Raw genomic sequence first — 27472 nt, 5'->3', positions numbered from 1 at the left:
GTAGCAAGTACTACAGCTTCAAGTACCACAACTGAACCCCCAACTACTACACCCACAACTGCACAATCAACAACAGAAGCAACAACATTAGCAAGTGCTACAGCTCCAAGTACCACAACTGAAACCCCAACTACTACACCCACAACTGTACAAGCAACAACAGAACCAACAACATTAGCAAGTACGACAGCTCCAAGTACCACAACTGAAACCTTAACTACTAAACTCACAACAGTACAATCAACAACAGAACCAACAACATTAGCAGATACTACAGCTCCAAGTACTACAACTGAACTTTCAACTATCGCAGTAACAACTGTACAATCAACAACAAAAGAAACAACATTAGCAAGTACTACAGCTTCAAGTACCACAACTGAAACCCCAACTACTACACCCACAACTGTACAATCAACAACAGAACCAACAACATTAGCAGATACTACAGCTCCAAGTACTACAACTGAACCTTCAACTATCGCAGTAACAACTGTACAATCAACAACAGAAGAAACAACATTAGCACGTAACACAGTTCCAAATACCACAACTGAAACCCAAACTACAACACCCACAACTGTACAATCAACAACAGAAGCCAAAACATTAGCAACTACTACAGCTCCAAGTACCACAACTGAACCCCCAACTACTACACCCACAACTGTACAATCAACAACAGAACCAAAAACATTAGCAAGTACTACAGCTCCAAGTACTACAACTGAACCTTCAACTATCACAGTAACAACTGCACAATCAACAACAGAGGAAACAACATTAGCAAGTACTACAGCTCCAAATACCACAACTGAACCACCATCTACTACACCCACAACTGTACAATCAACAACAAAAGCAACAACATTAGCAAGAACTACAGCTTCAAGTACCACAACTGAAACCCCAACTACTACACCCACAACTGTACAATCAACAACAGAACCAACAACATTAGCAGATACTACAGCTCAAAGTACTACAACTGAACCTTCAACTATTGCAGTAACAACTGTACAATCAACAACAGAACCAACAACATTAGCAGATACTACAGCTCCAAGTACCACTACAGGAACCCCAACTAATACACCCACAACTGTACAATCAACAACAGCACCAACATCATTAGCAAGTACTACAGCTCCAAGTACCAAAACTGGACCCCCAACTACTACACCCACAACTGTACTATCAACAACAAAATCAACAACATTGGCAAGTACTACAGCTCCAAGTACCACAACTGAACCCCCAACTACTACACCCACGACTGTACAATCAACAACAGAACCAACAACATTAGCAGATATTACAGCTCCGAGTACTACAACTGAACCTTCAACTAATGCAGTAACAACTGTACAATCAACAACAGAAGAAACAACATTTGCAAGTACTGCAGCTTCAAGTACCACAACTGAACTCCAAACTACTACACCCACAACTGTATTATCAACAACAGAAGCAAAAACATTAGCAAGTACTACAGCTTCAAGTACCACAACTGAACCCCCAACTACTACACCCACAACTGCACAATCAACAACAGAAGCAACAACATTAGCAAGTGCTACAGCTCCAAGTACCACAACTGAACCCCCAACTACTACACCCACAACTGTACAATCAACAACAGAACCAACAACAGTAGCAAGTACTACAGCTCCAAGTACTACAACTGAACCTTCAACTATCGCAGTAACAACTGAACAATCAACAACAGAAGCAACAACAGTAGCAAGTACTACAGCTTCAAGTACCACAACTGAACCCCCAACTACTACACCCACAACTGCACAATCAACAACAGAAGCAACAACATTAGCAAGTGCTACAGCTCCAAGTACCACAACTGAAACCCCAACTACTACACCCACAACTGTACTATCAACAACAGAAGCAACAACAGTAACAAGAACTACAGCTCCAAGTACCACAACTGAACCCCCAACTACTACACCCACAACTGTACAATCAACAACAAAACCAACAACAGTAGCAAGTACTACAGCTCCAAGTACTACAACTGAACCTTCAACTATCGCAGTAACAACTGAACAATCAACAACAGAAGCAACAACAGTAGCAAGTACTACAGCTCCAAGTACCACAACAGGATCCCCAACTACTACACCCACAACTGTACTATCAACAACAGAAGCAAAAACATTAGCAAGTACTACAGCTCCAAGTACCACAACTGAACCCCCAACTACTACACCCACAACTGTACAATCAACAACAGAACCAACAACATTAGCAAGTACTACAGCTGAGAGTACCACACCTGGACCCCCAACTACTACACCCACAACTGCACAATCAACAACAGAAGCAACAACATTAGCAAGTGCTACAGCTCCAAGTACCACAACTGAACCCCCAACTACTACACTTACAACTGTACAATCAACAACAGAACCAACAACAGTAGCAAGTACTACAGCTCCAAGTACTCCTACTGAACCTTCAACTATCGCAGTAACAACTGTACAATCAACAACAGAAGCAACAACATTAGCAAGTACTACATCTCCAAGTACCACAACAGGACCTTTAACTACTACACCCACAACTGTACAATCAACAACAGAACCAACAACATTAACAAGTACTACAGCTCCAAGTACCACAACTGAACCCCCAACTACTACACCCACAATTGTACAATCAACAACAGAACCAACAACATTAACAAGTACTACAGCTCCAAGTACCACAACTGAACCCCCAACTACTGCAGTAACAAATGTACAATCAACAACAGAACCAACAACAGTAGCAAGTACTACAGCTCTAAGTACCACAACTAAACCCCCAACAACTACACCCACAACTGTACAATCAACAACAAGAGCAGAAATAACAACAGAATCAAAAACTACAAGTAGAGCTACAACCGAATCTACAACCGTAGCATCAACACCCAAAGTGGCTGCTATTACAGAATTTACAAAACAGTCAACAACAACCACAAAACCAACAGCCACATCTACTACCACTAACACTAAAGACTCAAGCACTACAAGTGAGTCTACAACAAAATCTACAACTGTAGCATCAACACCAGTAGTAAGCACTAAATATGAGTCTACTGAACTGACAACACCGTCTACTGAATCTACAACTATACTGCCAAGCATGACTAGTAAAACTACAACCGAATCTACAACTGTAGCATCAACACCCAAAGTGGTCGCTACTACAGAATTTACAAAACAGTCTACAACAACCACATTGTTCTCGTCAGAACTGACCAGCACATCAACTTTCTCACATGGTCCTCTAACAACTTTATCCTACAAAACTACAACTTTACCTTCTTCAACTACATCAACACTGACCCAAACTAATGAATTTACCTCTCAGCTTGTAACAACAGGATACAACACCAGCGCATCTACGACTGTTTCTCCAGTGACTACAAGAACATTGTACTTCTCGTCTACCACTCCTCCGTTTTCAACGTATGTTCATTCCTGACACGACTAAAGAAAATATCCCTTTTTAGGAGTTGTTAGTAAAATTGGCTGCTGTTTTCTTTTGCTAGATCTGGATCAGCTGTGGTTCAGACCAGACTGGTGTTCAACACTTCATCTCCCATTCCCAGTGAAAGTCTGGTCAGCAATGCTACCACAACACTGCTGAAGTCTGCTCAACCAAACCTCCCTGATACTGTAAACGTCCTGAACTTCTCGTATAAGGGTGAGTTTTTCTTGATTTTTTAAACAATAAGCTACAAACATCCATAAAGTTTGAAGGTTGAGAAGCCTGAAGTGCATTTGATTTATTCCACAGAACTTTCAGACTCCTCATACGCAGTCGTCTTCACCTTCAACATCAGTGAGATCAGGATTTCAGAAAATAATAAACTAAAGGATCAAACCTACAAACAAGTTCAGAGCACCATAAACACGGCGGTGAGCGAACATGCATCACTACACAATCACTTCTTTATTTTGTTGTTTTAGGCCGAATTTGGTTATATACTCCAGTGACCTCTGCACTATACCTTTGACAGTGGAATCTGGGCTAACATAGACCCTCTTCCACACATGTAGATCTGCTGACTACATCTTACCTGGTTTTTACTCCTTCAGACGTGACAAATCGTGTCTGTGTAGGTGCCCTTGTGGGTTGGCATGGTAAGACGACAAACTGGGGATAGTCCGGCCTGGTCAGCAGCACCGTCAGAGGCAAAGGGGTTCTGTCCCCTGCCTCCCTGAGGGAAATGGGCGTGTAGAAGGGAAAGCAGGTGGCTGGTCCTTAGCCCTGGGGTAATCAGTGAATCAGGACTGAAGGGCACTACAGACTTTATTGAAGACTAGAGCGAAGAACAACTCTATTATTATTTATTTATTTATTACCAGTTATAACTTTTAGATCATTTAATTCTGTGTTTGTATGCTCTGTGTAAATCGTGTATTTATTTAAAGTATCCTCCAGGCCACCCAAGAAGGATGGGCCCTGCTGAGTCTGGTTCCTCTCAAGGTTTCTTCCTGTAATTTTCAGGGAGTTTTTCCTGCCACAGTCGCCCTCGGCTTGCTCAACAGGGATTTTTGTATCTATTGGTCCTGGATTTTGTGAAATTGCTTTGAGACAATGTCTATTGTAAAAAGCGCTATATAAATAAAGTTGACTTCACTTGACTTGACTATAAAACTCATGGCTGGAGCCACGAGCATCACGAAAAATATCATGTTAAATAAACTTTTTTGTCCTTGCTTTCAGCTGAACACGATTCTGAATAAACCTGGAGCAGAACAATTTGAACCCAAGACCTCAGAATTCAAGTGAGTTTAAGCAACATGGATGAAGGTTATATCAAAAATAAATCTCTGTTTCTTATGAGGTAACGTCAAGTTCAACTAATGTTCATTTCTTCTTTATCCAAACAGGAGCTCAGGAGATAAAATTGATGGTTTGATGGAATACAGTTTCCAGGATGGAGATAAAAAACAACCAATCAGCTTCCTCAATGAAATTAAGACAGTGTATGTAACATTTCCTACATAAATAACTGATAAGATTTATTTACTCTAAGACTTTATTAAAATAATCTTAATGCTTTATCTCCTCAGATCTGGTTCAGCTGAGGTTCAGTCCACGCTGGTGTTCGTTTCCTCTCCAGTTCCCAGTGAGAGTTTGGTCAAAGCTGCTATCACGACTCTCCAGGACTCTCGACGCACCAGCCTCCCTGATTCTGTAAAACTACAGAACTACACCTATGAAAGTACGTTTTATTGTTTATTTATATTTTTATTCATGGCTGCAACAGTTTAAATAAGTAAACCAACACCAGAGAGTCTAAAGATTCATTCGAGCTACTAAACCATTGAAATGATTCCACAGAACTTTCAGACACCTCCTATGCAGTTCACTTCAAATTGAACATCAGTAACATCAGCATGCCAGAGAAACCTGAATACAGGAACGAAACCTACAAGCAAGTGCAGAGCACCATCGACACGGCGGTGAGTGAACACCACCCCCAGCATCACCGAATAATCACTCGTTTTGTAGTGAGTTGATCTGCTTCCACCACTTCCATCATCAACAGGAAGAACAGATAGACCAGCAGATCCTGGATTGGTTTTGAAACCCAGAGACAAGCTGCGACACCAGCATTTTAGTTCACACAGAGCCATTAGATGTCGATCATCTTTCTTATTTACCAGAAGAATCCTCTCAAACCCTTCATCCTGAGCACCATCTGCCAGCTCCCGACAGTTACAATGGCTTCTACCATCTAGCCATTTGTTTAAACAACCTTCTCCAGCATGCCAAGAGAGCTGCTGGTCGAGGGTCTCCTGGCAGGCAAGATCTAGAGTCTAGTTGCTCCAGACTGCTCACCCTAGCATTTCCGCCACTGTCTGGCCAAGTTGATGTAAAGGAGAAACCCATGCAACTGTGAAATCACCATCTCCCTGCCCCAAACATTGGTCCAGATACTTCCAGAGGCCAGTAACAATCATCTCAGAGATCAGAGTGGTATCGGTCTTAATTTGATCGTGAGTAACTGCTGCTAACCAGAGGAAGTGCTTGGAACCCTCTTTTTAATCTGCACAGCTAGTCTGGCTTTCTGTAGAGATGTGTCACTGCCTCTCAAGTCAAAGGAACTGGGCCCAGATACATGGTACCATTAATAATCCTCAGGCAGGTTGATCCTCTATCCTATAGACTGCCACTTCCCCAGTCCACAAGGATTAACCCCACAGTCAAAGTATCACACCTCAAGCTGGTACTATTTATCCCCTTTAACCCTCCAACCATCCCAAACCTCCCCAACCTGAATAAAAACTGGGTCTTCAGCTACAGCATTAGACGTCTGCTTGAAATAGCGCCACCCAGTATTTAGTCGGTTAGGAAGAATACGGCCCAGAGGAATGATTATAAGTGGCAGATTCTCACATTGTGGAGCCTGAGCTCATCTAGGAGCCACAACCATGAAGCAGGAATGAGAATGTCGGGAGCTGTTCCCAGTGAGGGGGAGGATTCTGTAGCATGCTGTAGTCCTAATTAATGATTACTAAATAATAATCACTGTGTTTAGTGTTCTGATCACTTTAGTGTTCAATAATAATCAAAATTCTCTCTTTATTCCTGCATTTAGCTGAACAAACTTCTGAATGAACCTGGTGCAGATTTATTTGATTCCAATGAGTCCAACCTCACGTGAGTTCAGCCTGAACCTTTACACCTTCTAAAATCTGTTTTTGTGATTCTGTAAAAACTGTTTTTCTAATTTTATTCATTATTTAACAGGAGCTCAGGAGATAAAATCAATGGTTCGATTCAATACAGTTTTAAGGATGGAGATAAAAAACAACCAATCAGCTTCCTCAATGAAATTAAGACAGTGTATGTAACATTTCCTACATAAATAACTGATAAGATTTATTTACTCTAAGACTTTATTAAAATAATCTTAATGCTTTATCTCCTCAGATCTGGTTCAGCTGAGGTTCAGTCCACGCTGGTGTTCGTTTCCTCTCCAGTTCCAAGTGAGAGTTTGGTCAAAGCTGCTATCACGACTCTCCAGGACTCTCGACGCACCAGCCTCCCTGATTCTGTAAAACTACAGAACTACACCTATGAAAGTACGTTTTATTGTTTATTTATATTTTTATTCATGGCTGCAACAGTTTAAATAAGTAAACCAACACCAGAGAGTCTAAAGATTCATTAGAGCTACTAAACCATTGAAATGATTCCACAGAACTTTCAGACACCTCCTATGCAGTTCACTTCAAATTGAACATCAGTAACATCAGCATGCCAGAGAAACCTGAATACAGGAACGAAACCTACAAGCAAGTGCAGAGCACCATCGACACGGCGGTGAGTGAACACCACCCCCAGCATCACCGAATAATCACTCGTTTTGTAGTGAGTTGATCTGCTTCCACCACTTCCATCATCAACAGGAAGAACAGATAGACCAGCAGATCCTGGATTGATTTTGAAACCCAGAGACAAGCTGCGACACCAGCATTTTAGTTCACACAGAGCCATTAGATGGCGATCATCTTTCTTATTTACCAGAAGAATCCTCTCAAACCCTTCATCCTGAGCACCATCTGCCAGCTCCCGACAGTTACAATGGCTTCTACCATCTAGCCATTTGTTTAAACAACCTTCTCCAGCATGCCAAGAGAGCTGCTGGTCGAGGGTCTCCTGGCAGGCAAGATCTAGAGTCTAGTTGCTCCAGACTGCTCACCCTAGCATTTCCCCCACTGTCTGGCCAAGTTGATGTAAAGGAGAAACCCATGCAACTGTGAAATCACCATCTCCCTGCCCCAAACATTGGTCCAGATACTTCCAGAGGCCAGTAACAATCATCTCAGAGATCAGAGTGGTATCGGTCTTAATTTGATCGTGAGTAACTGCTGCTAACCAGAGGAAGTGCTTGGAACCCTCTTTTTAATCTGCACAGCTAGTCTGGCTTTCTGTAGAGATGTGTCACTGCCTCTCAAGTCAAAGGAACTGGGCCCAGATACATGGTACCATTAATAATCCTCAGGCAGGTTGATCCTCTATCCTATAGACTGCCACTTCCCCAGTCCACAAGGATTAACCCCACAGTCAAAGTATCACACCTCAAGCTGGTACTATTTATCCCCTTTAACCCTCCAACCATCCCAAACCTCCCCAACCTGAATAAAAACTGGGTCTTCAGCTACAGCATTAGACGTCTGCTTGAAATAGCGCCACCCAGTATTTAGTCGGTTAGGAAGAATACGGCCCAGAGGAATGATTATAAGTGGCAGATTCTCACATTGTGGAGCCTGAGCTCATCTAGGAGCCACAACCATGAAGCAGGAATGAGAATGTCGGGAGCTGTTCCCAGTGAGGGGGAGGATTCTGTAGCATGCTGTAGTCCTAATTAATGATTACTAAATAATAATCACTGTGTTTAGTGTTCTGATCACTTTAGTGTTCAATAATAATCAAAATTCTCTCTTTGTTCCTGCATTTAGCTGAACAAACTTCTGAATGAACCTGGTGCAGATTTATTTGATTCCAATGAGTCCAACCTCACGTGAGTTCAGCCTGAACCTTTACACCTTCTAAAATCTGTTTTTGTGATTCTGTAAAAACTGTTTTTCTAATTTTATTCATTATTTAACAGGAGCTCAGGAGATAAAATCAATGGTTCGATTCAATACAGTTTTAAGGATGGAGATAAAAAACAACCAATCAGCTTCCTCAATGAAATTAAGACAGTGTATGTAACATTTCCTACATAAATAACTGATAAGATTTATTTACTCTAAGACTTTATTAAAATAATCTTAATGCTTTATCTCCTCAGATCTGGTTCAGCTGAGGTTCAGTCCACGCTGGTGTTCGTTTCCTCTCCAGTTCCAAGTGAGAGTTTGGTCAAAGCTGCTATCACGACTCTCCAGGACTCTCGACACACCAGCCTCCCTGATTCTGTAAAACTACAGAACTACACCTATGAAAGTACGTTTTATTGTTTATTTATATTTTTATTCATGGCTGCAACAGTTTAAATAAGTAAACCAACACCAGAGAGTCTAAAGATTCATTAGAGCTACTAAACCATTGAAATGATTCCACAGAACTTTCAGACACCTCCTATGCAGTTCACTTCAAATTGAACATCAGTAACATCAGCATGCCAGAGAAACCTGAATACAGGAACGAAACCTACAAGCAAGTGCAGAGCACCATCGACACGGCGGTGAGTGAACACCACCCCCAGCATCACCGAATAATCACTCGTTTTGTAGTGAGTTGATCTGCTTCCACCACTTCCATCATCAACAGGAAGAACAGATAGACCAGCAGATCCTGGATTGATTTTGAAACCCAGAGACAAGCTGCGACACCAGCATTTTAGTTCACACAGAGCCATTAGATGGCGATCATCTTTCTTATTTACCAGAAGAATCCTCTCAAACCCTTCATCCTGAGCACCATCTGCCAGCTCCCGACAGTTACAATGGCTTCTACCATCTAGCCATTTGTTTAAACAACCTTCTCCAGCATGCCAAGAGAGCTGCTGGTCGAGGGTCTCCTGGCAGGCAAGATCTAGAGTCTAGTTGCTCCAGACTGCTCACCCTAGCATTTCCCCCACTGTCTGGCCAAGTTGATGTAAAGGAGAAACCCATGCAACTGTGAAATCACCATCTCCCTGCCCCAAACATTGGTCCAGATACTTCCAGAGGCCAGTAACAATCATCTCAGAGATCAGAGTGGTATCGGTCTTAATTTGATCGTGAGTAACTGCTGCTAACCAGAGGAAGTGCTTGGAACCCTCTTTTTAATCTGCACAGCTAGTCTGGCTTTCTGTAGAGATGTGTCACTGCCTCTCAAGTCAAAGGAACTGGGCCCAGATACATGGTACCATTAATAATCCTCAGGCAGGTTGATCCTCTATCCTATAGACTGCCACTTCCCCAGTCCACAAGGATTAACCCCACAGTCAAAGTATCACACCTCAAGCTGGTACTATTTATCCCCTTTAACCCTCCAACCATCCCAAACCTCCCCAACCTGAATAAAAACTGGGTCTTCAGCTACAGCATTAGACGTCTGCTTGAAATAGCGCCACCCAGTATTTAGTCGGTTAGGAAGAATACGGCCCAGAGGAATGATTATAAGTGGCAGATTCTCACATTGTGGAGCCTGAGCTCATCTAGGAGCCACAACCATGAAGCAGGAATGAGAATGTCGGGAGCTGTTCCCAGTGAGGGGGAGGATTCTGTAGCATGCTGTAGTCCTAATTAATGATTACTAAATAATAATCACTGTGTTTAGTGTTCTGATCACTTTAGTGTTCAATAATAATCAAAATTCTCTCTTTGTTCCTGCATTTAGCTGAACAAACTTCTGAATGAACCTGGTGCAGATTTATTTGATTCCAATGAGTCCAACCTCACGTGAGTTCAGCCTGAACCTTTACACCTTCTAAAATCTGTTTTTGTGATTCTGTAAAAACTGTTTTTCTAATTTTATTCATTATTTAACAGGAGCTCAGGAGATAAAATCAATGGTTCGATTCAATACAGTTTTAAGGATGGAGATAAAAAACAACCAATCAGCTTCCTCAATGAAATTAAGACAGTGTATGTAACATTTCCTACATAAATAACTGATAAGATTTATTTACTCTAAGACTTTATTAAAATAATCTTAATGCTTTATCTCCTCAGATCTGGTTCAGCTGAGGTTCAGTCCACGCTGGTGTTCGTTTCCTCTCCAGTTCCAAGTGAGAGTTTGGTCAAAGCTGCTATCACGACTCTCCAGGACTCTCGACACACCAGCCTCCCTGATTCTGTAAAACTACAGAACTACACCTATGAAAGTACGTTTTATTGTTTATTTATATTTTTATTCATGGCTGCAACAGTTTAAATAAGTAAACCAACACCAGAGAGTCTAAATATTCATTAGAGCTACTAAACCATTGAAATGATTCCACAGAACTTTCAGACACCTCCTATGCAGTTCACTTCAAATTGAACATCAGTAACATCAGCATGCCAGAGAAACCTGAATACAGGAACGAAACCTACAAGCAAGTGCAGAGCACCATCGACACGGCGGTGAGTGAACACCACCCCCAGCATCACCGAATAATCACTCGTTTTGTAGTGAGTTGATCTGCTTCCACCACTTCCATCATCAACAGGAAGAACAGATAGACCAGCAGATCCTGGATTGGTTTTGAAACCCAGAGACAAGCTGCGACACCAGCAATTTAGTTCACACAGAGCCATTAGATGTCGATCATCTTTCTTATTTACCAGAAGAATCCTCTCAAACCCTTCATCCTGAGCACCATCTGCCAGCTCCCGACAGTTACAATGGCTTCTACCATCTAGCCATTTGTTTAAACAACCTTCTCCAGCATGCCAAGAGAGCTGCTGGTCGAGGGTCTCCTGGCAGGCAAGATCTAGAGTCTAGTTGCTCCAGACTGCTCACCCTAGCATTTCCGCCACTGTCTGGCCAAGTTGATGTAAAGGAGAAACCCATGCAACTGTGAAATCACCATCTCCCTGCCCCAAACATTGGTCCAGATACTTCCAGAGGCCAGTAACAATCATCTCAGAGATCAGAGTGGTATCGGTCTTAATTTGATCGTGAGTAACTGCTGCTAACCAGAGGAAGTGCTTGGAACCCTCTTTTTAATCTGCACAGCTAGTCTGGCTTTCTGTAGAGATGTGTCACTGCCTCTCAAGTCAAAGGAACTGGGCCCAGATACATGGTACCATTAATAATCCTCAGGCAGGTTGATCCTCTATCCTATAGACTGCCACTTCCCCAGTCCACAAGGATTAACCCCACAGTCAAAATATCACACCTCAAGCTGGTACTATTTATCCCCTTTAACCCTCCAACCATCCCAAACCTCCCCAACCTGAATAAAAACTGGGTCTTCAGCTACAGCATTAGACGTCTGCTTGACATGTGCCAGGTAAATAGCGCCACCCAGTATTTAGTCGGTTAGGAAGAATACGGCCCAGAGGAATGATTATAAGTGGCAGATTCTCACATTGTGGAGCCTGAGCTCATCTAGGAGCCACAACCATGAAGCAGGAATGAGAATGTCGGGAGCTGTTCCCAGTGAGGGGGAGGATTCTGTAGCATGCTGTAGTCCTAATTAATGATTACTAAATAATAATCACTGTGTTTAGTGTTCTGATCACTTTAGTGTTCAATAATAATCAAAATTCTCTCTTTGTTCCTGCATTTAGCTGAACAAACTTCTGAATGAACCTGGTGCAGATTTATTTGATTCCAATGAGTCCAACCTCACGTGAGTTCAGCCTGAACCTTTACACCTTCTAAAATCTGTTTTTGTGATTCTGTAAAAACTGTTTTTCTAATTTTATTCATTATTTAACAGGAGCTCAGGAGATAAAATCAATGGTTCGATTCAATACAGTTTTAAGGATGGAGATAAAAAACAACCAATCAGCTTCCTCAATGAAATTAAGACAGTGTATGTAACATTTCCTACATAAATAACTGATAAGATTTATTTACTCTAAGACTTTATTAAAATAATCTTAATGCTTTATCTCCTCAGATCTGGTTCAGCTGAGGTTCAGTCCACGCTGGTGTTCGTTTCCTCTCCAGTTCCAAGTGAGAGTTTGGTCAAAGCTGCTATCACGACTCTCCAGGACTCTCGACACACCAGCCTCCCTGATTCTGTAAAACTACAGAACTACACCTATGAAAGTACGTTTTATTGTTTATTTATATTTTTATTCATGGCTGCAACAGTTTAAATAAGTAAACCAACACCAGAGAGTCTAAATATTCATTAGAGCTACTAAACCATTGAAATGATTCCACAGAACTTTCAGACACCTCCTATGCAGTTCACTTCAAATTGAACATCAGTAACATCAGCATGCCAGAGAAACCTGAATACAGGAACGAAACCTACAAGCAAGTGCAGAGCACCATCGACACGGCGGTGAGTGAACACCACCCCCAGCATCACCGAATAATCACTCGTTTTGTAGTGAGTTGATCTGCTTCCACCACTTCCATCATCAACAGGAAGAACAGATAGACCAGCAGATCCTGGATTGGTTTTGAAACCCAGAGACAAGCTGCGACACCAGCATTTTAGTTCACACAGAGCCATTAGATGTCGATCATCTTTCTTATTTACCAGAAGAATCCTCTCAAACCCTTCATCCTGAGAACCATCTGCAAACTCCCGACAGTTACAATGGCTTCTACCATCTAGCCATTTGTTTAAACAACCTTCTCCAGCATGCCAAGAGAGCTGCTGGTCGAGGGTCTCCTGGCAGGCAAGATCTAGAGTCTAGTTCCTCCAGACTGCTCACCCTAGCATTTCCCCCACTGTCTGGCCAAGTTGATGTAAAGGAGAAACCCATGCAACTGTGAAATCACCATCTCCCTGCCCCAAACATTGGTCCAGATACTTCCAGAGGCCAGTAACAATCATCTCAGAGATCAGAGTGGTATCGGTCTTAATTTGATCGTGAGTAACTGCTGCTAACCAGAGGAAGTGCTTGGAACCCTCTTTTTAATCTGCACAGCTAGTCTGGCTTTCTGTAGAGATGTGTCACTGCCTCTCAAGTCAAAGGAACTGGGCCCAGATACATGGTACCATTAATAATCCTCAGGCAGGTTGATCCTCTATCCTATAGACTGCCACTTCCCCAGTCCACAAGGATTAACCCCACAGTCAAAATATCACACCTCAAGCTGGTACTATTTATCCCCTTTAACCCTCCAACCATCCCAAACCTCCCCAACCTGAATAAAAACTGGGTCTTCAGCTACAGCATTAGACGTCTGCTTGACATGTGCCAGGTAAATAGCGCCACCCAGTATTTAGTCGGTTAGGAAGAATACGGCCCAGAGGAATGATTATAAGTGGCAGATTCTCACATTGTGGAGCCTGAGCTCATCTAGGAGCCACAACCATGCAGCAGGAATGAGAATGTCGGGAGCTGTTCCCAGTGAGGGGGAGGATTCTGTAGCATGCTGTAGTCCTAATTAATGATTACTAAATAATAATCACTGTGTTTAGTGTTCTGATCACTTTAGTTTTCAATAAGAATCAAAATTCTCTCTTTGTTCCTGCATTTAGCTGAACAAACTTCTGAATGAACCTGGTGCAGATTTATTTGATTCCAATGAGTCCAACCTCATGTGAGTTCAGCCTGAACCTTTACACCTTCTAAAATCTGTTTTTGTGATTCTGTAAAAACTGTTTTTCTAATTTTATTCATTATTTAACAGGAGCTCAGGAGATAAAATCAATGGTTCGATTCAATACAGTTTTAAGGATGGAGATAAAAAACAACCAATCAGCTTCCTCAATGAAATTAAGACAGTGTATGTAACATTTCCTACATAAATAACTGATAAGATTTATTTACTCTAAGACTTTATTAAAATAATCTTAATGCTTTATCTCCTCAGATCTGGTTCAGCTGAGGTTCAGTCCACGCTGGTGTTCGTTTCCTCTCCAGTTCCCAGTGAGAGTTTGGTCAAAGCTGCTATCACGACTCTCCAGGACTCTCGACGCACCAGCCTCCCTGATTCTGTAAAACTACAGAACTACACCTATGAAAGTACGTTTTATTGTTTATTTATATTTTTATTCATGGCTGCAACAATTTAAATAAGTAAACCAACACCAGAGAGTCTAAAGATTCATTAGAGCTACTAAACCATTGAAATGATTCCACAGAACTTTCAGACACCTCCTATGCAGTTCACTTCAAATTCAACATCAGTAACATCAGCATGCCAGAGAAACCTGAATACAGGAACGAAACCTACAAGCAAGTGCAGAGCACCATCGACACGGCGGTGAGTGAACACCACCCCCAGCATCACTGAATAATCACTCGTTTTATAGTGAGTTGATCTGCTTCCACCACTTCCATCATCAACAGGAAGAACAGATAGACCAGCAGATCCTGGATTGATTTTGAAACCCAGAGACAAGCTGCGACACCAGCATTTTAGTTCACACAGAGCCATTAGATGGCGATCATCTTTCTTATTTACCAGAAGAATCCTCTCAAACCCTTCATCCTGAGCACCATCTGCCAGCTCCCGACAGTTACAATGGCTTCTACCATCTAGCCATTTGTTTAAACAACCTTCTCCAGCATGCCAAGAGAGCTGCTGGTCGAGGGTCTCCTGGCAGGCAAGATCTAGAGTCTAGTTGCTCCAGACTGCTCACCCTAGCATTTCCGCCACTGTCTGGCCAAGTTGATGTAAAGGAGAAACCCATGCAACTGTGAAATCACCATCTCCCTGCCCCAAACATTGGTCCAGATACTTCCAGAGGCCAGTAACAATCATCTCAGAGATCAGAGTGGTATCGGTCTTAATTTGATCGTGAGTAACTGCTGCTAACCAGAGGAAGTGCTTGGAACCCTCTTTTTAATCTGCACAGCTAGTCTGGCTTTCTGTAGAGATGTGTCACTGCCTCTCAAGTCAAAGGAACTGGGCCCAGATACATGGTACCATTAATAATCCTCAGGCAGGTTGATCCTCTATCCTATAGACTGCCACTTCCCCAGTCCACAAGGATTAACCCCACAGTCAAAGTATCACACCTCAAGCTGGTACTATTTATCCCCTTTAACCCTCCAACCATCCCAAACCTCCCCAACCTGAATAAAAACTGGGTCTTCAGCTACAGCATTAGACGTCTGCTTGACATGTGCCAGGTAAATAGCGCCACCCAGTATTTAGTCGGTTAGGAAGAATACGGCCCAGAGGAATGATTATAAGTGGCAGATTCTCACATTGTGGAGCCTGAGCTCATCTAGGAGCCACAACCATGCAGCAGGAATGAGAATGTCGGGAGCTGTTCCCAGTGAGGGGGAGGATTCTGTAGCATGCTGTAGTCCTAATTAATGATTACTAAATAATAATCACTGTGTTTAGTGTTCTGATCACTTTAGTGTTCAATAATAATCAAAATTCTCTCTTTGTTCCTGCATTTAGCTGAACAAACTTCTGAATGAACCTGGTGCACAATTATTTGAATCCAAGAAGTTCAACTTCACGTGAGTTCAAACTGAACCTTTACACCTTCTAAAATCTGTTTTTGTGATTCTGTACAGCAGTTAAAACATTTTAGTTCATTATGTAATTTTATTCATTATTTAACAGGAGTAAAAAAGATCAAGTTGATGGTTCGACTGAGTACAGTTTTCAGGATGGAGATACCAAGAAACCAATCAGCTTCCTGGACAAAGTCAAAACAGTGTATGTAATATTTTACACATTTACTCGAGATCATAATAATATAATCACCAACATTTTGATTTAAAAATAATGTCTGTGTTGGTCTGTTTCTCTAGATCTGGTTCAGCTGTGGTTCAGACCAGGCTGGTATTCAATTCTTCATCTCCAGTTCCCAGAGAGAGTTTGGTCAACACCGCTATGGCAGCTCTGCTGAACCCTCAACGCAAATCCCTTCCTGATTCTGTAAATGTGCAGGGCCACACCTACAAGAGTAAGTTTATTTTCCTAATTTTCCTAAACACCAAAAGCTACAAAACTATAAAAACAAAAATCCAAAAATCACAAAGTAAAGTTTTCTTAGGTACAATGAAAAACATTCAATTTGTCCTACAGAACTTTCAGACACGTCCTATGAAGTCGTCCTCACATTAAAGATCAGTAACATTAACATGCCAGAGAACACTACGCTCAGGAACGAAACCTACAACCAAATACAGAACATCACCAACACGGTGGTGAGTAACCAAGACCAGCATAGAGGAACTGATTCCTCTCACCTGAGCAGAAGTTTTAATTACCTGATACCCTGAGTACATGTGCTCCTCATAAACTCTAGAATAAATATCACATCCATGATTTGACTTCTCCTGGAGTATTTGAGGGTACAACACTGCATCATCTCTCTAATCTAAGCTGATTTTTTATCTTCTTCTCTCAGCTGAACACGATTCTGAATGAACCTGGTGCAGAACCATTTGAACAGAAGAACTCGAACTTCACGTAAGTTCAGCTGCTTATATCATCAATAGATTTAGCTTTCTGATAGTAAAGTCATTTGCTCTTTACTTCTTTCCACAGGAGCAAAGGAGATAAAATTGATTCCAACATGGAATACAGTTTCAAGGATGGAGATACCAAAAAACCAACCGGCTTCCTCAACAAAGTCAAGACAGTGTATGTAGCATCTTCTCCATCTTTATGTCATGAGGATAAATAAATGTAATGTAAATATCTGAATAAAAATGATTAACATATGATTGGTTCCTCTAGACCTGGTTCAGCTGAGCTCCACATTAGACTGAACTTCACCACTTCTCATGTTCCCAGTGAGAAAGTGGTTCTTAGTGCTATTAAATCCATGCTGAGCAATCGACTCCGGGCTGAGAGCGAAGTCAAAGTGCTAAACTACACCTACACCAGTGAGTGGTCTAAACTAATCCCACACCACATGAACTCGTCTTCATTATAACAGCAAAACCTTCATGATTTCATTTCTTTTTATTTGATGTGTTTCTCAGAACTTTCAGACACGTCCTATTCTATCATCTTCACATTTAATATCAGTAATTTAGACGTTTCAGAATCTCAAGAACTCAGAGAAGAAACCTACAGCTTAGTGCAGGACACCATTAACAAGTTTGTAAGTTCACATTTCAAAACTCCAAACTCTGATTTCAAATTCTATTTAATATTTAGGAAAAGTGTTTGAGTAATAATTTATCATGAACTTTTAATGAAATAATCAATTCTCTTTTCCTCAGCTTGACAAGATTATGGCTAATCCAGATAGTTCCCTCTTCAGTCCAAACACAAGCAACATCACGTATGTTACCAAACCATTTTTTCAACTCATTCAAAACTAACATTTTTCTCATAACATCAAAATAAACTTTTCCTGATTCGGAAATCAAATCTTCTGATTTACAGGAGCGTATTTAACCAGATTACTGGGGAACTGCTTTACACTGTTAATGAGAAAGACAACAAGCTATCAGTATTCGAGAGTTTGATCTCAAAAGGAGGTACCACCATTTAAAAACTTCACGTTATATTATTCATTTTTACCATTTTTCTTTTTTACTATTTATTACTGTTAAATCTTAAACTTGATAAAAAATACATCAAATATCTTTCTAGATTTGGCAACGACTCCCATGACAATAACAACTCAGAAGACAACTAAACCTCCTTATGTGTAAGTATCTGTAACACCAACAGCAAATCAAGAGTTCAGACCGTCTTTATCATTGGAGCTGTCTGTCATCGAGCATAACTGTATGCAGACCAGATCCCCTGTGGCGCCCCCTACATATGGGAGCAGCCAGAAAGAAAAAAACACCTAAACATGATCTAAATCTCTCATTCTTCATGTATTGTTAAATAACCACATTTTATTTCTCTGCTGTTTCAGGCGGGGGATGGTACTGATTTATATCCGCCTAGTTTTTAGGAACGTGTCCAAAATGCCCAGTGAAGCTGATATTATCAAAGCGGCCCAAAATCTGCTGGACGCAAGTGTCAGAACAGTGCGAGATGTCGAAACCCAAAAACTAAATAATCCTGTCAGCATCCACAATGTCACCTATCAGAGTGAGTCTCCTCCATTACTAATGTTTTTATTTGTAAATGAAAGTGATGTATTATCACTGATATAAATAAACATTACGATATGATTTTAATAATTTACTATTATAAATAATCACACTTCACTTTTTATGATCTCATTTTATTTCTTATTTTAGAAATAGACACCAATTCCTACAATATCAGCTTTGGATTTAAAATCAGCGAGGTAGACATTTCTCAGAACGTTGAACTGAGGAACGAAACATACGTGTTAATCCAGGATACGATCAACAGTTTGGTAAGTGGGATCAGTTTTACCGTCTGATTTTAACTGATAAAAACCTCAATCATTTCTGCACTGCATTTGTTTTAAATGTACTAACGTGATCACTATACTCACCTTCAGCTCAACAAAATCCTCAATTCACCAAATGCCCCACCGTTTATCTTCCCAAACGCCAAGTTCTCGTAAGTAATAACTGAAAACCTCCTACATTTGATTTATTTAAACCCAAATAATGACGGTGCCGCCATGAGAAATGGAAAAGGCCGTTAAAACCCCACTGAAATATGATTGTATTAAAAACATTATTGTTATTTTATAAGCATCATTCAGTTTTTTTATTCCTTCCAGAGGGAACACGACTGCAATCGAGGCTAATGTAGTGTATGAATATAAGGAAGGAGATATCAAGTCACCGAGTCCTTTTTTTAATGAAATACTCCAAGTCAGCGGATTGTCAAACGGTACAACCACAGAAGTGTTTCCTTCATGGGCTCTGGCCATCATCATCCCCTGCGCTATAGCCATCATTCTATTACCATTATGGATTCTACTCTGTGTAAGTATCAGCACCAAGATTTCACACCTTCACAGTAAATCTCCAGGCTGCAGATCAGGAATAAATATAGTTTATTTTCATCAATATCATAAAGTATCATTAATATCATTAGAACTAAACAGGATCTTTTTTATTTGATTTATTGCAGTGTCTGCTGTGCGGCTGCTGTGCTGGGTTACGGAGACGCTATAGAAGAAGACAGTCCTACAATGTCCAATACACCACACGGAATGGACTCTTTTAAAAACAGACCAAGAGATCTGAATATATGATACTAAATCACTAACTAACTCTAATTTATTACAACTGATTTTAGTTTTACAGTTAAACGATTAATGCATATATAATTAATGAATTTCTTCAATCTATAATGTTTGCTTTCTTTTACCTGTAACTATATTAAATATATATTTTTCTAAACTGAAAATAACTTTAATGTGGAATGTCAATAATGTGTAAAATTCACTTCTAATATATATTAATTTATTTTTTTAAATTATTATGTTTTCTTTAAAATTAAATAAATATATTTGCTTAAAGTTATTTTTCTCTATGAAGTCTAGAATAATAATAAATGCATTAAATAAGAATAAATGTTTTCTCATTTTTATTGTCTTTGACGGTGCAAAACACAGAAATTCATTTGACTATTTTTTCTGCTTCAATGCAAACACAAGTGAGCAGTTAAAGTTTCTGTTCAACAGAAGGTTTCTAACAGCAAACTTAGATTAGAACCTCAACTGCTGACCATCAACATCTATACATTTAAAACAATGCTTACATAAAAGTTGAACTAAAAGTTGCTGCAATTACAGAAAATAAAAACCAATTATATAATAAACACGTATAAACACACATGCTCAAATACACTATTTACATTTTACAGTACAGTACAGGACTACAGTACAGGACTACAGTACAGGACTACAGTACAGCACAGGACTACAGCACAGGACTACAGCACAGGACTACAGTACAGGACTACAGTACACTACAGGATTATAGTACAGTACAGGATTACAGTACAGTACAGGGCTACAGTACAGGATTACAGTACAGGACTACAGTACAGTACAGGACTACAGTACAGGACTACAGTACAGGACTACAGTACAGTACTGGACTACAGTACAGGACTACAGTACAATACTACAGTACAAGACTAAAGTACAGGACTACAGTACAGGACTACAGTACAGGAGTACAGTACAGTAGTACAGTACTGGACTACAGTACAGGACTACAGTACAGTACAGGACTACAGTACAAGACTAAAGTACAGGACTACAGTACAGGAGTACAGTACAGTAGTACAGTACTGGACTACAGTACTGGACTACAGTACTGGACTACAGTACAGTACAGGACTACAGTACAGGACTACAGTACAAGACTACAGTACAGGACTACAGTACAGGACTACAGTACAAGACTACAGTACAGGACTACAGTACAGGACTACAGTACAGTACAGGACTGCATTAGAGTACAGGAGTACAGTACAGTAGTACAGTACAGGAGTACAGTACAGGACTACAGTACAGGACTACAGTACAGTACAGGACTACAGTACAGGACTACAGTACTGTAATACGGTGACATTCTGTAAGATGCAGTATATTATTACAACATACAGAATCTTGTATGTAATAAATACCTGTGCTCTATATTAGTGTTGCATACTGGCTTAAAAAAGATGAAAACTACGAGGTGAGGAGGTGATTTCATAGATGTGGTGTCATATGTGGGACAGTTGTGATTTTAAAATCTAAAATTATCTTCACAATCAGCTAAAAACACACTAGCAGACACACCCAGTGTCATGGCAACCATCTATAAACACCATGACAACCACCTAGCCATACCCTAGCAACTACCAGGGTCAAAGACAAAGCCTGAACGATGTTTGGTATAGTATTGCTAAATAGTTGTAAGTGGGTGTTAGGTTACTAGGGTGTTGCTAACCCGTTTCTATTTTATCTTAAGTGGTTGTTGAAATGTTATTTGGTGGGATTGTGAATACACTTTTGCTCAGATAGTTGACATCTTTTCCACGACCACAGGATGTGTCTTTCCACATGGTTGTTTAAAAAATGAGAAGCTACTCACTGCATCAGTTAGGGTTAAATAACTTGTTGCCAGCTGAAACATAATCACCTATGCAGTAATTATCCAATGGGAGTCTCTTACCTATTTGCTTAGTTAACCCATTAAACTAACCCTAGTTTAAAGCCTTATATCTCCGCTGTCCAATCACTGATTGTAAATCTGACAACTGCCCCAGGCAGCTGGCAACCCAGGCTAAAGGGCAATATCATTGGTCAAGCAGTTTGTGTTGTGGCTGTTTTGCATAGTTAATGAGAAGTCGGAGAAAAAAGTTTTTCATTCACCCACCCGCACACGGAGCGCAGCTGAGAGAGTGGACTGCGCTGTGACCACCATAACAACACACAGAGAGAAATCCTGTCAGTCAAATGAGGTAAGATCGATTTAAAACTATTTATTAGTGTTATTACTTCTCATGTCTACTCAGAAAACTTGGCTTTAATGGTAAAATTGTAATATTATTAGTGCTGATTGTGCTGATGAGGTGATTTTGAGAGCTGCGTTCTAAGTTCAGTCAGTCAGGTGCTCTGCTCTCCTTTCTGAATCAATTGCAATGTGTTTTATGTCCATCTAGATGTGGAGAGTTTATCAGATACCGTTTTAGTCTTGTTTGTTTAGTAGTTTGTAAAGTATGCAGCAGTTTTACACAAATAAGTGAATAGTAGTGAGCCAAGCTAAGCTAAGCTACCGGAGCTGTTTGTTGCACTCTGCAGCACTGTGGTTGGAACAAGCTGCTCAACAAACTCCAAAGTTAGATTTTATGCATGTAATCTTGAAATCAGTTATAGCTTACTTGTTTTACTTCAATACTGTCTAAAGTCTGCTTAGAAATCACCTTAGCTTTGCTCATAATAGCATTACATTTAGCATTACATGCATTTAGCATGACTGGCTAAAGTAAGTTAGCTGAGGCAGAAAGCATAAAGGTGGATAACCTGTCAGTCTGGGCAATTTATAACCTTTATTTCCATGGTATATTTTATCTGTGGTCATTTGTACTTATAACAGAGAAATATTATTTTCTCTATAAAATATTTCTATCAAATTTGCATCGTTTTCTAAAATATTGCTGCATTTATTTGAAAGAGACTAAAATATGCTATGCTACCATATAGGTGCATATAGGTAGACAACATGTCAGTCTGGGCAATTTATAACCTTAAAACTATAATTTTTTTGTTTTTTTACCATAATATATTTTTTCTGTGGTAATTCTTATGTGTATCAGTGAAATACAGTTTTATCTATAAAATATTTCTTTCAGATTTGCATAATTTTCTAATGGATTGCAAGAGATATTTGAAAGGCACTAAAATATGGTATCAAACTTTGTCAGAAAGCATACAGGTGCATAACATTTCAGTCTGTGACTATTTACAACATTTTTAAATAAAACCATAGCATCAAGTTTTGTCTTGTAATTATTGCTCCTCTTAGATAATTATTGTTTTATGTGTAAACCATGTGCCAGATTTGAGAAACTTTTGTCATATGTATTGGTTCAGTGTACTTGAGTGTACTTCAAAACATGAGCTTCAAAACATGGACATTAGCTTCTCTGACAAACATATAGAGTATTTGTGATTGAATTCTACATATATGTAATTATTTTAAAATAACATCACTGTCACCACCTTTATTCATTGTAATCTCTTTTTTTATTATTCTGAGATGGATGGAGACAAGGCTCAATATGCATGCCTTATGGAGTCTCTGAAGACGAGACGGCAGCTAGGCCCTGACGAGCTTAGGCTTATTGCTGAACATGACAGCAATGAAGATCATGAAGGCATGACCATTGAAGAGGAGGACTTCATGGACATGGAGCTACTGGATGAAGGGGAGGAAGAGGATGAAGAAGAGCAAGATGAGCAGAGGGATCAATCAACAACCTCCTATCGGTAAATACATGTATTCCAAGTGTGTGTATTTGTAAATGTGTGTGTACATATATGCTGACAATAAATGTCAGCATTTGTACCCACACACACAATCAGGGCTGCCAACAAAAAATAAAATCAACAAAAGAGTACAAACTCAGATTATGATTTTTACTAATGTTTGTTTTCTTTTTTGGTTAGTCTTTCCTGTCCCATGTCAGGTAGGAAGCGGAAACGCTTTCCTGACTCTGTATCCTTTCCTTCCTATGCTGATGTAGACACAGAAGCACCAGAGCCCATACCATTTAATCCCTCTCGTCCAGTAGGCATAGATCTGGGAAGTGTGCACAGGGCTGTACGGTCAGCCACAAGTAACTTGCATGAAATAGACTTCAAGTTGTTTTTCACGTACACCATTGTTGCTGAGATTTGCCAGTTTACAAACTCTAAGGGGTGGGAGCTTGTACTGAATAGGCCGTCTTATGCGAACCATCATGGAGCATGGGAAGAAGTGACCCCAGATGAATTCTACCGGTTTCTTGGGCTCCTCATTTACATGGGTTTCACGTCCCTCCACAGCATTCACAGATATTGGGGAACCAAATCTCTTCAGGGTTCATGGGCCAAGTTATTCATGTCCCATGACCGTTTCAAGGAATTGATGGCAGCCCTCCATGTTGTAGATCCTGCCACAGAAAATAATCTTGATCGTCTTAGGAAGTTGCGTTACCTGTTGGACCAACCAAGTGTCAGCAGCTTTTCCAGGCTGATGAAAATCTGAGCATAGACGAGAGAATGGTAAAATCAAAAGGTTGATCAGGATTCAAGCAGTATATGAAGGGCAAACCTACTTGCTGGGGTTTCAAATTGTGGGTCATTGCAACTTCAGATTCGGGATATACCTTAGACTTAGACTATACACAGGCAGTCTTGATGGGCGCATAACTGATTTGGCTATAAAAGTGATCAAAGACCTTGTGCAGCCATTTAAAAATCAAGGTCACACAGTTTGGTTTGACAACTTCTATTCACCAACTGTTATGGTCCGACTTAAGGAGTGGGGAATCAATGCTTGTGGGACATGTAGGATTAATCGTAAGAAATTCCCAGTGGATTTCAAAGATGTAAAAAAAATTGGAGCGGCAAGCTAACCGTGGTGATATGAGGTGGTGTAGAATTGATGGAAATGTCTTAGTTGTTCAGTGGAAGGACACGCGAGCAGTTACATGCCTCTCTAATTTCCACAATGCTAATGATTCATCAGAGGTTTCTAGGATGGTAAAGAATGGTGCTACGTGGGACAGAAAAGTAGTCCGTCAACCAGCTGTAGTAAAGGACTACAATAAACACATGGGAGGTGTTGACAGATCTGATCAAATGTTAAACACATACAGTCTGCTTCAGAAAACTCAAAAGTGGTGGAAAACACTTTTCTTTCATTTTGTGGACATAGCCGTCGTTAATAGTTTCATTTTGTTTCAGGACTGGCATCAGTCAGAGTCAGAGAGGTTTTATTGTCATTTCAGCTACATACAAGTACATATTGAAACGAAAGAGCGTTCCTCTAGGATCACGGTGTAACATGGTACAAAAAGTGCAAGACAATACAAAACAGTGTAAATACAACAATAAATACAAAACTTTGCTTGTAACTTTTATAGTGTTCATTTGTATTCCTGGGTAAGGTAAGCTTCTGGTTAAAGTGTATATTTTGTGCTGTAACTTGTTCTAGACTCTATCTTTGTAACTTTGATTATTAACATTGCTAGAATTGAAGTAGCAGTTAAGTAGCATTTAACTATTGTTAAAAGATAGTCTGTTGATGCATTAATCTGTGTTTTGCTGATTGGTTAAAGTGGCTTCAGGTGCCTATTGTTAGAGATATAGGTGTGAATTGAGGGGCAGGGCTAAGCTTAGTATAAAATTAAATCTACCGTCTGTAGCGGCCCGTCTTCTCTATCACTAGGTTTTTTTTTTTTCTACTAATCTAAACTAACTTGGGTAAGTACTATCAATGTCTCTGACATTGTTTAATCTATCAAACTTTTTTTCTCAGCATGTGCTACTCAAACATTCCTGTGCTCATATCTCACAGACCCTGCAGACATCAGAGGGCACATTACAGGAGCAGCAACGCCAGCAACCTCATCTACCCCCAACTGTTGCAACAGTCTCAAACAGTGGTGGTAGGTGGGGTCTGGAACTGTCAATCAGCCGTCCAGAAAGCTGACTTCATCTCAGCTTTTGCACTTTCTCACAGCCTTGACTTCCTGGCACTGACTGAGATGTGGATCACCACCGAGAACTCAGCAACACCAGCAGCCTTATCCTCTGCCTACACCTTCTCTCATACACCGAGAGGATCTGGCAGGGATTCAAGGATTCAAGGAGGGTTTATTGTCATTCACATCACATGTGGTACATGAGGTGGAACGAAATTATGACCCAAGGTCCCAGTTACACCCAATAAGATAATCTAATATATACAATACAAAAGAATAATCATAAATATGAAAAATATTTACAAATATAAAAAGTAGAAGTAAATGTAGCAATGTAAAAATGTAGAAATGTAAAAATGTAGAAATGTAAAAATGTAGAAATGTAAAAATGTAAAAATGTAAAAATGTAGCAGCAAAAAATGTAAAAATGTAGCAGCAACATGAACAATAAGGGTGCATTTAACTTATAAGCATGGGTAGTAGAACTGAGTAGCAGCATAATGAAGTGTCCAAGTGCAAGGTGCAAAGACAGTGTCTTATTGTGCGTAAGTGTAGGGTGTCCAAGTGTTCTCTGAAAGTGTCAATGCAGAGTGTTTGGCGAGGTGGAGTTAGAGAGTCTTACAGCTTCGGGAATGAAGCTGTTTCTCAGTCTTGTTGTTCTACACTTAATGCTCCGCAGCCTCCTGCCTGAGGGGAGCGGGACAAAAAGTGAGTGTGCTGGGTGAGTGGGGTCCTTCATGATGCAGGTGGCCCTTTTCCTGCATCTGGAGGTGTAGATGTCGGTGGTGGTGGGGAGGCTGACTCCGACCGTCCTCTGTGCCGCCTTCACCACTCTCTGCAGAGCTTTCCTGTCTGCAGCAGAGCAGCTTCCATGCCACACGTTGATGCTGGAGCACAGGACGCTCTCCACCACACATCTGTAGAAGGAGGTGAGGACTGAGCTCCCGAGTCCGGCTCGCCTCAGCCGCCTGAGGAAGTAGAGCCGCTGATGTGCCTTCTTGACCAGACAGGAAGTGTTGTTGCTCCAGGTGAGGTTGTTACTCAGGTGCACACCTAAGTACCTGTAGCTGGGGACCACTTCCACCGCAGATCCTCCGACGTGCAGGGGGAGGTGGGCGTGTCTGCTCCTTCTGAAGTCCACGATAATCTCCTTCGTCTTCTTTGTGTTGATGCAGAGGTTGTTCTTTCTGCACCAGTCCTCCAGGTGTTCCACCTCCTGTCTGTAGTTGGACTCATCATTGTTTGTGATGTTTCCAACCACTGCTGTGTCATCCGCAAACTTCACAATATGACAGCCCGGATGGAGAGGTGAGCAGTCATATGTGAGCAGTGTGAACAGGAGGGGGCTCAACACACAGCCCTGAGGGGAGCCAGTGCTGAGGATAGTGGTGGAGGAGGAGATGTCATGGATCTTCACAGACTGCGGCCTGTTGGTCAGGAAGTCCAAGACCCAGTTGCAAAGGGAAGTGCTCAGTCCAAGTGAGGAGAGTTTGTTTGTTAGGGTCTGGGGAATCATGGTGTTGAAAGCAGATGTAAAGTCCACAAAGAGCAAACGGACATAAGAATCCTTCTGCTCCAGGTGGGTGAGTGCAGTGTGGACCACAGAAGAAATGGCATCTTCTGTGGAGCGGTTCTGTCTGTATGCGTACTGGTGTGGGTCCGCAGTGATGTCGATGGTGGCTTTGATGTGGGTCATAACCAGTCTTTCAAAGCACTTTGTGACTATCGGCGTGAGGGCTATTGGCCGGTAGTCATTCAGACCAGTCACTGTGGAACTCTTAGGGACCGGGATGATGGTGGCGGTCTTCAGGCAGGTGGGAACAGCTGCTTGGATGAGGGA

General features: G+C 40.8%; 1 pseudogene; it reads left to right on the top strand.

The window, feature by feature from the left end:
• Window positions 1–3147: 3147 nt before the first annotated feature.
• LOC134314689 (serine-rich adhesin for platelets-like) lies at window positions 3148–25308 on the top strand (annotated as a pseudogene).
• The last annotated feature ends 2164 nt before the right edge of the window (window positions 25309–27472 follow it).

The sequence above is a fragment of the Trichomycterus rosablanca genome, chromosome 5 (assembly GCF_030014385.1).
Source record: "Trichomycterus rosablanca isolate fTriRos1 chromosome 5, fTriRos1.hap1, whole genome shotgun sequence".
In the NCBI taxonomy this organism is placed as follows: domain Eukaryota; kingdom Metazoa; phylum Chordata; class Actinopteri; order Siluriformes; family Trichomycteridae; genus Trichomycterus; species Trichomycterus rosablanca.
The sequence above is the reverse complement of the archived record's forward strand: the minus strand, read 5'-3'. Positions and strand labels throughout refer to the sequence as shown.